Below are 13,408 nucleotides of genomic sequence, written 5' to 3' on the forward strand. Positions count from 1 at the left end.
TATTACATCCTTGAAGTTGCCAATTTCAAGTTTGCTGTAATCATTAGAAGTAGGTAGTTACTGAAAGAATAGATTTTTCACTGTTACAAGCCCTTGGAGATTTCGGGAAAATACCAGGTTCTGAAAGACTTATGACAAAAACACTGGAACCTGACTTGTGAAAGAAACTTGCAGAATGAAGTCCAATCCCCTGTTATTTCAGGTAGCCATATCATGGAATCTGTTCAAAAATAGGATTAATCTCCATCTTAAAACTAATTAACTTTTTGCCCCCATGACTCCCGATGGGAGACTGTATCTTCCAGCATCTCATAGCTCTGCCAGTTAAACACTTCATTTTCAACATACATTTATCTGCAGACATTTTACACCTGACTATTTCTCTAGTGATATTTTCCCTCAGCTCTTTTTCCATTTTGTTTTTCCTGCTGTGATAGTTATAGGCAGCAATACTAAAGCTTCAGGTTTTTTTCCATTTTGTCTTAGACAACATCCTTAATTTTCCTCTTATGGAATGCTTGCTATTCCTAGTTACTCTAGTAGCTTTATTCCTATAGTTATTCCTATATGAAACTGGTTGAAACTGGGTTAAGAAAGCTGTACGCTGTATTCCAGGAACCTACCAGTGCCTTGTACAGTGGTCACACACAAGCATCTGTCTCTAACAGTCCATTATTTCGTGGCATTACAGGGTCCATTTCCCATTCTCAGGGCTGTGTCACATTGGTCGCCCAAAAACCCAGTGCTGCCCAGAGGAACAAGAGGGACTTTTCTCCCTCGCTTATTTCCTTTTCATCAAGATCATGCAAGGCTTTCTATGTAATAACTTTGTCAATAGCAACTTTTACCAGTATGCGTCAGTGTTTAATATTGAAAATTCTAAAATATTAAGTAACACTTATCCTAATTCTTGAAGAATGTCACTAATGAATAAATGACTTTTCTTTTTTATTTATTCATTAATATTTGCTTTGCTTTACAATTGCTCTGCTAAATCTTCTCACGCTTCACTAATTACATTTTATCAAACGCTTTAGTGAATCCAAATAAAGGATAAAAGTGTGCAACAGAACTTCTCCATTTATAAAATCATTACATATACTACATCCACATAACATCTACTGTATTTTCCCTTTAATGTTTTTTCCCTTAGTGTTTTTAAAAAATCTATATCTATTCCCGTAGCTTACCAATTTTGAGATACAACCAGGAAGCCTGTTTGCTTTTACGTCTCTGTTACTGAGCAGTTCATCCACTCTCAATAAGTTATTCCTTCATTTTTCAAACTTTGCCTTTCTGAAAGTATTTATTTTTTTCTGTTTAATTTTGGCTGAATGAATTAATGAATGTTCAGTTAGGTACAAAAGTGGCAATATTAACTAAAAATATTTTAAAAATAAATCTACAAAACTAATTGACAGTTTAGTGAAAGATGTTTGCAAGCATGACTATCATTACTTTCAATAGTAATATACAATGCATTTCTAGGAAGACAAGATGTTTCTCTGACACATTAGAATGAACCAATTGCTAATATTTATCCTACTAATAACACTACAGATGATTCATGTCTGTATACAGATCTGTCCTGGGAGAAATACCAAAAGCTCTCCTCCCACCATGCTTCCCCAAGGCAATCTTGCTGTTAAAGATTTTCTGATTTATTCATTTTTCCTCCAATCTTCAGTCAGTAATAATTTTTTACTACAACACATTTCTATATTTAACAGAACATCACACACCATATCTTTACTTTCCCTAAAGATATCCTCACCACACAGCATGACTGTGGCAAATCTGACTTTTTCTGCTCTTCAGTGTTGAAATCTGTTCCTGGGTCAATTGCTAAACTCAGCTATACAGCATTCCTTGGATGCTTTTCACAGGGACAAAGAAAAAAAAAAGTAGCTCTGAGAGCAGGAGAATTAATGAAGAAGCCTCATTCCCTAAGGAACTTTGCCTTTTACTCTGCCCCCTTTACTATCTGCCTCCTGAAGACTAGAAATCAACTAAAACAGGACTGTAGCTACAAGGGCACAGACAAACTAACTGGATAACTTCCTGCACCCAGCACATCCTCTACTTCACTCAGTGTACGGACATAACAGCTCTTCAACACGAAGCTGACCTCTCCCTTTGGATCTCATCTAAAATCTTGTGTCATAAGTTCAAGGTTTGGCCTTCTGTTTTTCAGTTTTTTATCTGAAAATATTTTTCTAAGTTTCTCTGACCCAGTTTTCTAGATGGAGTAGGCAGAGCTCTTGAACTCTTTGTTTTATTTATCCAACTACTGATCTAGTAAATTTAGCACTCTCTTTTTCTTTTATCGGTCTGATACTCATTTTCTCTTCTTTTATCCTAAACTAGATAAAGAGATTATGCAACCACTACTGAATTTCACTGTTCGTTCCTTAAATTAAGACTCTTCTTATCAACATCACAAAATCTGACAAAAAAAGCTAAATCTTTAGACATCCATCAGAAATTATCAGTTTAATCAGAGATTAAGAGAACTATCTTGTAAGAAAATATGGTGCCATTGGGATTTACCCGTAAGAATTAACTGTATTACAAATTGTGTTAAATGACATTGGGAGTCCTAAACTTCACATTTCTATGCTGAAAAATAGTAACATCAAAAGATTCCATTCCTACAAAGTTCTCAGATGATTAAGAAGAGATATCAAGCTCAGAAATATGCCAGAAGTGTACCTTCAGAAGAAAATATTAGAAGAGACTGTTCCTGAAAGTTACTTTCAGAGTGACCTCAGAAGCATGCTTGCTACTCTAACTGAAATTAAGTAAATGTTATAAAAAAAAATGAAACCATTACAGAAAGATATTATACATTAAGTAAGACAGATGCACATTAAGTGCTAATACTACAGTCCTATTTACAGCTTTAGAGGTGAGATCATCTCCCAAGCAGAGCAAACGTGCCTCATCTTTGCTGAGTGCAGCAAGGACCATTCGCTTAGTGAATGGACAAGAGAAGAGCTTCTGTAGGACAGCCTCAATAATAATAGGTTAACTCCATGTTGCAGGTTTTTATGAGTGCGGCATGCAGGCTCTTTTACATCATTGATGAAAACACTTAGCTAGCGGTGGTGACTAGGTTGAAAAATAGTGTTTTGTAGCCAAGAGATCGCTCTATCAAATAATGGTAATGGGCTCTTTGTAACTGTTGTAGTTTCCATGGAAATAAATAGGAGGCACTAATTTCAGATCAATCTCCATGTGTATGTGTGTATAACTGTATATATTAATATGTATTGCAAAGCTACTAAAGCAAAGGCATTATGAATGTTATCCTTGATTATTCAGGTCATGTTAAAACTGGAAGCCATTTAAGATGTTGGGTGCAAAAAGAGTGAAAGGAACACAGAATATATTCCAATTGATCTTTTATTATTGTAATACTAAGTTTGAATAATTAAAAAAGGACGTTCTGATCATCTTTGTATAGCTTTTGCTCTTCTTTTCTGAAAGCCACATCTAAAAGTTGTAGGGTTTTATTTATACACTTAATCAGACTTCCAATTAAGCTGTCCTGTGGAAAACACTGTAGGAAATGCACTTTCCTGTGTCTCAAACATGCAGTATGAAAAACTGGAACATTTCTAAATTTTATTACCTGAAAATATGCATTTCTAATTCTCAAAGATTTTCACTTCTTTATCCAGAGAGGAGGTAGAAAACTAATGACTACATTTACAAAAAGATGATTTCTTGTAAAAAGATAGATAAATGTTTATGTATTATAGTTTCTGAAAGGATACAGAAAGAAAGAACATATTTAAGGAGCGTAAAGACAGCATACCAGTGCAAAATAATATATAGCACAATGTATTAATGACAATAGTCATGGGTATGGATTGATTACAGGCATCGAACTTAGCTTTGATTTATTGTGCCTACATTAAAGATTGAGAGGGAAACATGTTTGAAGCATCTAAATTTGATTCACAATGTATAAGTGTGATCTTTCTACACAGTCCTATTTGAGGATGATTGTGCTATTTGTACATGCGGTATAGGTCTAGGTTTCTACCCCACCCATGTGTGTGTAGGAACCGTTGAGTCACGGCTTGAGCCGCTGATTGATCACCTGGGGAAAGGACCAGCTCAGCCCTGGGAGCACAGGTGAAGGCAATTCACTTGTGTGACCAGAAGGGGTGGAGCCTCGCTGCACCTCTCTTAGACCCCCCATTTAAGAGCTGACTGCTCTGCCTTTGTGGACTTTTCCCTGTGGGCCTAGATCTTTGGAGGAAGGTGAATAATTTTTCCTGTCTGTTCCTTTTGTTGTTTCACCCTTGTATTGTATTTCCACTCCACTAATCTTTCACATTGTAACACCTGGTAAGTATGGACAGCTTAGCTACTTTCACAATGGCATAAATGTGATAGTCAATTGACCTGAAAGTTGATTGCTGTGACAGTGGGATTGGTCTCTTCTCACTAGTGACAGGATGAGGGGAAATGGCCTCAAGTTGTGCCAGGTAAGTTTAGGTTGGATATCAGGAAAAACTTCTTTACTGAAAAGGTGGTCAACACTGGGATGTACTCCCTAGGGATGTGGTTGAGTCACCATCCCTAGATGTGTTTAAAAACTGTTTGGATGTGGTGCTCAGGGATGTGATTTAGCAGAGGGTTGTTAGAGTTAAGGTAGTATGGTTAGGTTGAGGTTGGACTTGATGATCTTGAAGGTCTTTTACAACCTGAGCGATTCTGTGATTCTATGATTTTATCTATTGCTCTCATTAACAAATTTGTTTTGTAGCTGTATTTCTTAAGTTCATTACATATCAAGTTTTTGATGATAGCCCTTTAGTGCATGTCCCTTCTGAAACTCATATGCAATGTGCAGGCATCTTAGGTGCTGTTTTCCTTTCCACTTGGTCATCCTGGAACAGAGGCAACAGGTCTGAACTCTTTGCAGCCAACCAGTAATACTGCAGAAAAAAAGTACAACCCCTCTGGGAATTTTCCTTTTCAGAAAAGAGCCCTGGGGTTTTCCTAGAGAAACTCCTCCCACTTACAAATTGGTAGATAAGAAAGTGTGCCAAGAGGAATCATTAAGACCTAAGTAAGCTAACCCCTGCTGAAATAAATGGGCAGATTGACTTATGTCACTCTAGAGAGCTGTCATGTTATGACTGTACCCTCCTCAATGGGCTGTGCAGTTAAAGATACTGTCTAATGATGTGTGTCACCACATAATGATAATGGTCTTCATGGAGATTCCTTAATGATGTATATTACTTTGTAACGATAATGATCTTCTTGGAGATGGACTATAACTTTAATACCACGACCCCACTACACTGAGGAGTCTATGCTTAAAACATTTTGACTCTTGCCCATGACCTCTGTTAGCAGCCTGTTAGTCAGCAAGTAGTTATCAGAAGGCAGAAAAAGACTCCAAAGGGAAAATAAAATTAAAGTTAGAGGGCAGAAGCCTTCCAAGATGATGGAGAAAATCTTCTACAGAAGAAAGATGTGTGTGTATATATACATATGAATTTGCATATATATAGCATAACTTGTTTTTCCTCCATTATGCTTGCATATTCTTCTCAAACTACATGTGCAATTTTAAGGTTTTTTTCACCACTGCAATATATTAGAGTTTTCATCTGCAAGATGAAAAGCAAACTTACATCAACATCCCAGGAAACTTGACCCTTTGTTTGTTGGAAATTATAAAGTGACACAAATTATTATTATTTTTTTGTGCTGATTTCTGCGCTTCTCTATCACTCAAAGAGCATTTTGACCAAGGCTCAGTAGTTCTGCTTTGTACACTTATATCCACAAAAATGCACAAAATAATTGTAATTGTCAGAACTCTTAGCCAGTGTGACAATAAAGCGAATCGTGTTGTTCCCAAAGTTTTCCAAGTGTGTTTAATTTGACATGATATGCATCCTATCATTATCTTGCAAAAAAAAAAAAAATCAAGGACAAAAAAATAATAAAAAACCCAACAACAATTAAATTCAAAACAGATAATTAGACAAATGAAGAAGCTTTGCGATTGAGTATTTCCTACAAAATAACTTTAAGATTGAAATCTAGGCAAGCTACCTTTATATACAAATTTTGTAGACACCTGGCCTCTGGTAACAGACTAAACAATTATTATAACATCTAAAAGATTGTTTCTATCCAAACCATATGGGGAGGAAAGAGAGGGGGAGTCTACTATATGCTTTTAATAAATTAACTGAAGAAATTAACTGAAAGACATATAGGAAAGCTGGGATGGACTTTGTAAAAACAGATTTCCCTAAGAGATTACAAAACCTTTCCTACTTTCCCCAGAGCATGGTGTCATGTTTGTAATAAATGAGGTTGGCATTAAAAACTATGAAGAAAGAATTCCAGACTAATGTTGGTTGTTTTGTTTTCTTAACATGTACTCCAGATTCTCCAATTTTAATTTTCTGTAGTGCCTTACAGAGTTCATGTTTTTTTTTTTTTTTTCCACTTGGATCTTGCTATTATTTGGATATTTCTTTCAATCCTTCATTGTAGATTCCACCATTAAATTGCTTTATCCTTATTTATTTCTTCAATTCTGTGTGTGAAAGACCATGGCATTTACAAACTCCTTAAATATGGCAAAAACTCTTTTTTTTTTTTTTAATAGTTTCTCACTTTTTTTTTTTTTAAGTCAACCTATTTTATTCACAGGGTTGGAAGCAGATGATCTTAAAGGTTCCTTCCAATCCAAGCTATTCTATGATTCCATGAAATTCATTTGGAATGTCATATAATTTTCTATTAATACCGAAAAGAAATTGAGAGGCCAAAAAGTTACATCTACTATAATACATAGTCCATGTAATTTCCTCTACAGGTTTCCAACTGACATGAGAATGAAGCCTCAGCTAGACATAATCTCAACATATGTGAAAATCAGAAAAACAGTAATACTATTTGCAAACTGAGCATATTCAAAAAGGAATTATTGTCAAATAGCTGCATATTATTTAATTTTTACATATTCACTCTTCAGAATTTAATAATGTGATTTCCTTTATGATGCCAAGAATGTAACTATAACATTTTACACAGCTGGTACCAATGAAATTTCAATGGAGTATAAAGAAAACATAGAATTATTTATTCCCGAAGTTTGATATTGCTGTAATGTAGAAACTTAAACATCCACAGAAGCTAATGAAATATATTTTAACTACTTTATCTTCTACTTTAGGTCTATCTCTTGTAGGAAAACCAACTGGACAATCAGATTACTTATATATCAAAGATACTCTCCGATATTTACTCTAAAATATTAAGGAAAAGCATTCTAAATAAGATATCATTCTCTAGACAGCTGATTTTCTAAAATTTAATAGTGGTTATAATGTCAGGTTTCTAATCTACATGTTAATTTTGAAGAATGGTCATTGCTGTGACTGAATGACAACTGATTTTAAAAGATTTTAAGAGGCACTATAAGCAGTTCTACATAAAATACATCCCATTTTGTGCCTGTCAACTTGATCCTTTATTGCTCTAAACAAATTACTTCTAAAATAGAGAGGAGTAGACTAACAATTTTGTTATCCTATTACCTCTTGGTACATCTTTTAATGCTCATCACAAGAGGGAGCTATGTTTTGTAAAATTCTGGCATTGCTGTGATGCTCTCTGGCATACAATCAGTGCGTCAAAATACTTTCTGTGTTTCCCGAGCAGAACAGAGGTTCAGTCTGTCAGGTCAGAGTCAATAAAATCTCTCAGGTGTTTCCACGGGGATTAAGTGTCAGTACATAAACCTAGAGAGAGGTTAGTTATTTCCAAATACAAGAATCAACCCCTGCTTCACAGTAACTAAAAACTGCTTTTCCTCATTTTTTTTTTTCTTCTGCTGTGTTTGCTACCATTTTATTCTTGATATTTCTATTTCACACCATGTGATTGACAGAGAGGAATAAAACATATGGAACTTGCCAGAAATCAGTACAAATACAGTAAGATAAATTTGGCATAGACTACTGGAAAATCAAATCTTATGAACAGATATGAGCTGCCATATGATAGAATAGAAACAGCTTCCAAACTAAATCAACAACTTTAGCTATGTCCGAATATTACAGTTCTTCTGTGTTAAAGAATGTCAAAGCTAGAATTTTGCTTATTTGTGTTACATCTATAGCAGATGATTGCATCCTCTGCAAAAGACTAGCATGTATCTTAAAAGTCTGGACATCAGAAGAGCTGTGAAAAGTGAATTAAAACTCTACTCATCTCTTGTGAAGCCCCACCTGGATTACTGCCTCCATGCCTGGGGTCCCCAGCATAAGTGAGACAGAGCTCTTGGTATGGGTCCAGAGGAGGGCCACTAAGATAATCAGAAGGCTGGAGCACCTCTCCTATGAAGAAAGGTTGAGGGAACTGGGTTTATTTAGCCTGAAAAAGAGAAGGCTCTAGGGTGACCTCATTATGGCCTTCCAACATTTGAAGGGAGCGCATAAACAGGAGGGGGGAAAAGCTGTTTACAAGGGTCAGTAGTGATAGGACAAGGGGGAATGGTTTTAAACTGAGACAGAGGAGGTTTAGGTTGGATATTAGGATGTTTTTCACACAGAGGGTGGTGATGCACTGGAACGGGTTGCCCAAGGAGGTTGTGGATGCCCCATCCCTGGAGGCATTCAAGGCCTGGCTGGATGTGGCTCTGGGCAGCCTGGTCTGATGGTTGGCAACCCTGCACATAGCAGGGGGGTTGAAAGTAGATGATCATTATGGTCCTTTTCAACCCAAGCCATTCTATGATTCTATGAAAATAAGCTTATCTCTTTGCTGTTTTCCCTCAATAAAAAGCATGGAAAACAGGGCTACAAGAAAGATGCTGCATTTGTGCATGTTCCATATAATAAAATAAAATACCAGAGTCGTCGTATTTTGTGGAAAATGCAGGATAGTTTCTATGAACTTCTACCTTTACAGAAAGATGAACTCTACTGCATCATAATCACTATCAGCAAGTTTAAATTTATGCATGGGGTAGAAGTAATGCGTGAAACCCTATGTTCATGACCATGTAGTACGAACAGCACTATTGCTCTATTCTGGGGTCTTCAGTAAGCCATGATCTAATTTGAACAAATATATGCAGGGGGGAAAAAAAAAAAAAAAAAAAAAGCACACAATAGGAACTTATTACTAGGCAAATTCGCAAACATTTTCTTAAAAAAAAAAAAAAAAAAACTTAAAGAAAAAAAAAAAGCAACATCTAAAATGTGTAGTTCCTCAGCTACAGTGGAACGCTTTTTCCTCCACAGATGGAGAGAATTAAAAGAAGGAAATCAAACTAAGCCAACAATTAGAAATGTTAGCAGTATGTTAACAGTTTGTTCAGTAATGCAAAGCATCAATTGCCAACTGTAATAAAATGCATTATTAAATACATAACAATGCTGCAAAAAGACATAATCTGAAGGAGTTATGCAGCATGGAAAATATTTATTAGAATAACAGCATAAATATAAAACAAGTGAGACCTATCATTCTCTGCTAGTGGGTTGCAGACCAGGTGAAAGGGGAACACATATTGACTTCTTTTCTATATATTGCCTGTGAGAATCAAGGATGTGTACTTTGGGGTATTTTACAGGGAAGTGTGTGTTCTAGGCACTAGAGGCAGTAAGTGGATGATAATGACAGAACTTTTGCAACTAAAGTCCAAACTGCAGAACTGAGGCAGAGAGAGAAACATTTTCCCAGCAGTTCTGCATGCTGCTAACCACTATGCCTTCCAGTCTAGCTGAGTCCCAAAACTCAGCAATTCCTTTTTCCAAGGGGTTAACTTCTTCCCCACAGAGAATGTTTCAGATAGAGGGCAGGCATGCCCACATACATTCTTTAATGAAAGAGTTTTGAAACATACTGTCCCTTTCTTTTCCCATTCTCCATACAAAAAGCTACTGAGTTAAAGAGGACTATTGAGCAGGGCTATATAAAATGCCATTCTAGACATGTTGCTATAAATGTGATTATGCAAAGGTCTGTGCCTGTGCATAGCAATGGATGTTGAAAAGCCAGGAAGGAAATGGTAGAGGAGACAGCATGAATCATGCCTGGATATAATACCTGTACAGGTAGTGATGTTACTAGGCTACAGAGAGGAACAGGACACAAAAGAAAGAAAGCTCAAAGTTAAAAGAGAGATCAGAAGGAGTTCAGAAGGGGTAGAATTCTGAAACAAACTAGCTGATTTTTTTCTGAGGAATTGTATGTAGGTGAAATAAGAGAGCAAATGAAAGAATTTGAAAAAGGGGAATGCTAATTTTAATATAATAAAGGTAGTAAACCCCCAAAATGAAGAGTTTAAAAACTTTTGGCTGGATTCTGTATTTTGAGACAGTTAGATACAAAAGACGTAATTAAAGAACAGTTCTGTTAATGACTGAACGTTTTCTCCAAAGAGGGTAAGTTACAGCCTAATGATACTGACATATTGTCCTAAGGATGGCCTAGTAAGCCTTTTAAGACACCAGTGAAATATCAGGGTGAATGGTCATATTGAATTGAGCAATTTCCAACTCAACAGCAAAGGGTAGTTGCAGAACCCACAGCTAAGCTCAGCGTGAAGTCAGCTGAGAAATTAAAGAGGGGAGGAATGCTACCTGAAATAAGGATAGGTGGACAGTTTTTTAAGCAGATTTTATCACCTAAATATTAACAGCTTCTGAGAGGTGGGGAAAAAATGTCTGTATGTGGCTCACTGCCAGTATCTCAGGTGTACAGTCTTTTTCAGATGATAGATACTATTAAGAACATGTTTTGTCTAAATAAATAGTATAGCTCCCAAGTAATGCTAAGTGAAGCAAAGTCTCAGAGGGAACTGCAAGGAAGGTGTTAACTATAAATTAAGCCTGCTGATAACAATCCTAATTATCACCAGCCTCAGAAGTGGTGTGTAACTACAGATACTGTGATCTTCTGCTGGATGTGCTGGTGGCCAAGTGCTCTGCGACGTGCGGGAGGGAGGCAAAGCCGTTCAGAGACACAAGCAAGTTCAAAGTCATTGCTACCTGGACAACTGTGAGAGGGAATCTACTATCTACAGAAATTCAGATTCACATCAGTACAAACATGCTGCTCTAATTCCCTTCTAACGCAGAAACACCTTAGTGTCGATAACTTTCAGCCCAAGAGACTAGACAAAAATTATGTGTATGTACCATATAAACTGGTTTAAGCTGCTCTGGAAACTTGCCCACCACAGAGGAGACATTAATTATCTGTGAAAATAAAGGGATTATATTGTGTAGTTTCAAATGGGCGTATTTCAAAAATGCTTCAGATTATTAATGCACTGATATAAACAAGTCACTAGTTAGTACAGTTAATAATTCATGACGAGTATGTTTTAAATGAATAAGATATCCAAATTCAACATTATTTATTAGGCAATATGATTTTTTCTAGGCATTTATCCATCAAACATGGCACCCTTATTGCACATGCATTATGCAATGTGCCAAATTAAACTACTGCTTATAAAAAACAAACATTAGTTACTGAAATGATTGAAATGCTAGCTTAGAAGTTATTTAGGGAAGATAATAAATATCTTTAACAAATCCTTTGCATAGAGAAAGTGGGAAAGCATATAAGAATAATTATTGGGGTTTTGCCTACTTGCTAGTCCTTTCCTCAAGTAAACAACTGTACTGAGAATTAAGGTGTAAAGAAAGAGAAATCTCATGGGAGCTAAGAAACCAAAGACCACATTAGTTATTATGGCATCTGTCTTACAACGGGAAAAAGAATGCAGCAACAAGCAGAATTACCTCTACAATAATTAGAGTGCAGAAAGTCATGAATTGAGAATGGAGTATTTCTCTGGTTTCCACATCATTATTTGACTTGAATTTTGCTCCAGTTTTTAGCTCAAGGGGGTTCAGACTCTGTAAATGCCCACCCATTGAGAAATGAAACCTACAAAATGCTGAGAGCAATAAATCCCCGTAAGATTTAGGGGAAAATTGCAGATAGTCGAAGACCTCATGACTTTTCAGAGAGAGATCAAGCCTTTGAAATGGGGGTTATAGGAGATGCAAATTACTGTATAGTCATAGCAGCAAATTAATCTTTCTGCAAGCTAGGCAACATGGCATGTGCATTTTCTTGGCTTTTTTGCACAGAGAAGATTCTACAAATACATTCTTTTAACACAGAAAATTGAGTTAATCACCTCAGCAAGAGTGACCCATCTGTGTCCACATACAGTGGGGAAAAAACAGAAGAGGCTGAAACATGGAGCTCTGAATGTAATGGAAGCCCTCCTGCTTCTTTGACATAGCACCGGGCTTGCATCATTGTTCAGGAAATCTTAGTTTTTAGTCCATTTGCCTTTACCATCTTGAAGGGATTCACTTGCACCTATTGCCTTTGACCCTAAGCCTAGATAATGTTTTAGGCCTGGATATTCATCATGTTTCATGTAGAAGCTGGACAAGTGTGCAGAAATATACAAAACTTCTGGTTAATCTAGGGCCAGATAGGAAATTAAAGCCTGATTTGGTGGTGTTATGGTCATGAAGAGAGCTCAGAAACTAGTATCAATTTCTCAAAAATTTGTATGTGTTTTTTCTTGACATTGGAAGAAGGAGAAGAAATTCCTTATAGCATATTAAGCTTACAGGAGATCTTAATTTGAAGTAAAAAAAATAAACAAAAATGAAATAGATGACTGCAGACATAAACTGAGAAACATACACAGTGAGTTTATTGCATCTATACAATTTCCTACTGAGATTATTAAATATATCTACCTGTGTTAAACAAAAGTATTCGTACTTATGCTGGGAAATTGTTCAATTTCTGAGCCAGGAAAAAGTCATTTTCTTTGAAGACATACAATTTATAGAAAAAGTACACAATTTACTCAATAAAAAATTACCACATTATATAACAGTAAGAAGAATATTTTTTGTTAGGTTCCATTTTCCCTGCACTGCTTTCAGAATATAGTTTTATTTGAAAAAAAATGATATGAATGAACAGGCAATGAGTTTTAGAACAGGAAAAAAAAATAATATGCCATTGCTAAAAGACTTCTAATTATGCTATTTTAAAACAACAAAGTAATAGGCAAAGCAAAATCTGGTTTATGGCACCAGTATAGAGAGCTAAATGTGCAAAGCTTCAAAAGGAGAAACTGAAATTTTATGACTGTTTCCAAGACAGCTGTCAAACGGCTGACTATCAGAATGTGATTCAATATTGCATCAGGAATGAAAATGCACTGGCTCAAATTGTTATAAATATTTGCACAACTGCATTTTATATTTTGTATCAATTCTTGTCTTATGTGCAACTGCACTAATTGAAAAAGCAAAATAAACCTCTTTGCATGTAGATTTCCATAAGCCTTTAAAACATGCCT

Source organism: Meleagris gallopavo, chromosome 1 (genome assembly GCF_905368555.1).
Source record: "Meleagris gallopavo chromosome 1, MGAL_WU_HG_1.1, whole genome shotgun sequence".
In the NCBI taxonomy this organism is placed as follows: domain Eukaryota; kingdom Metazoa; phylum Chordata; class Aves; order Galliformes; family Phasianidae; genus Meleagris; species Meleagris gallopavo.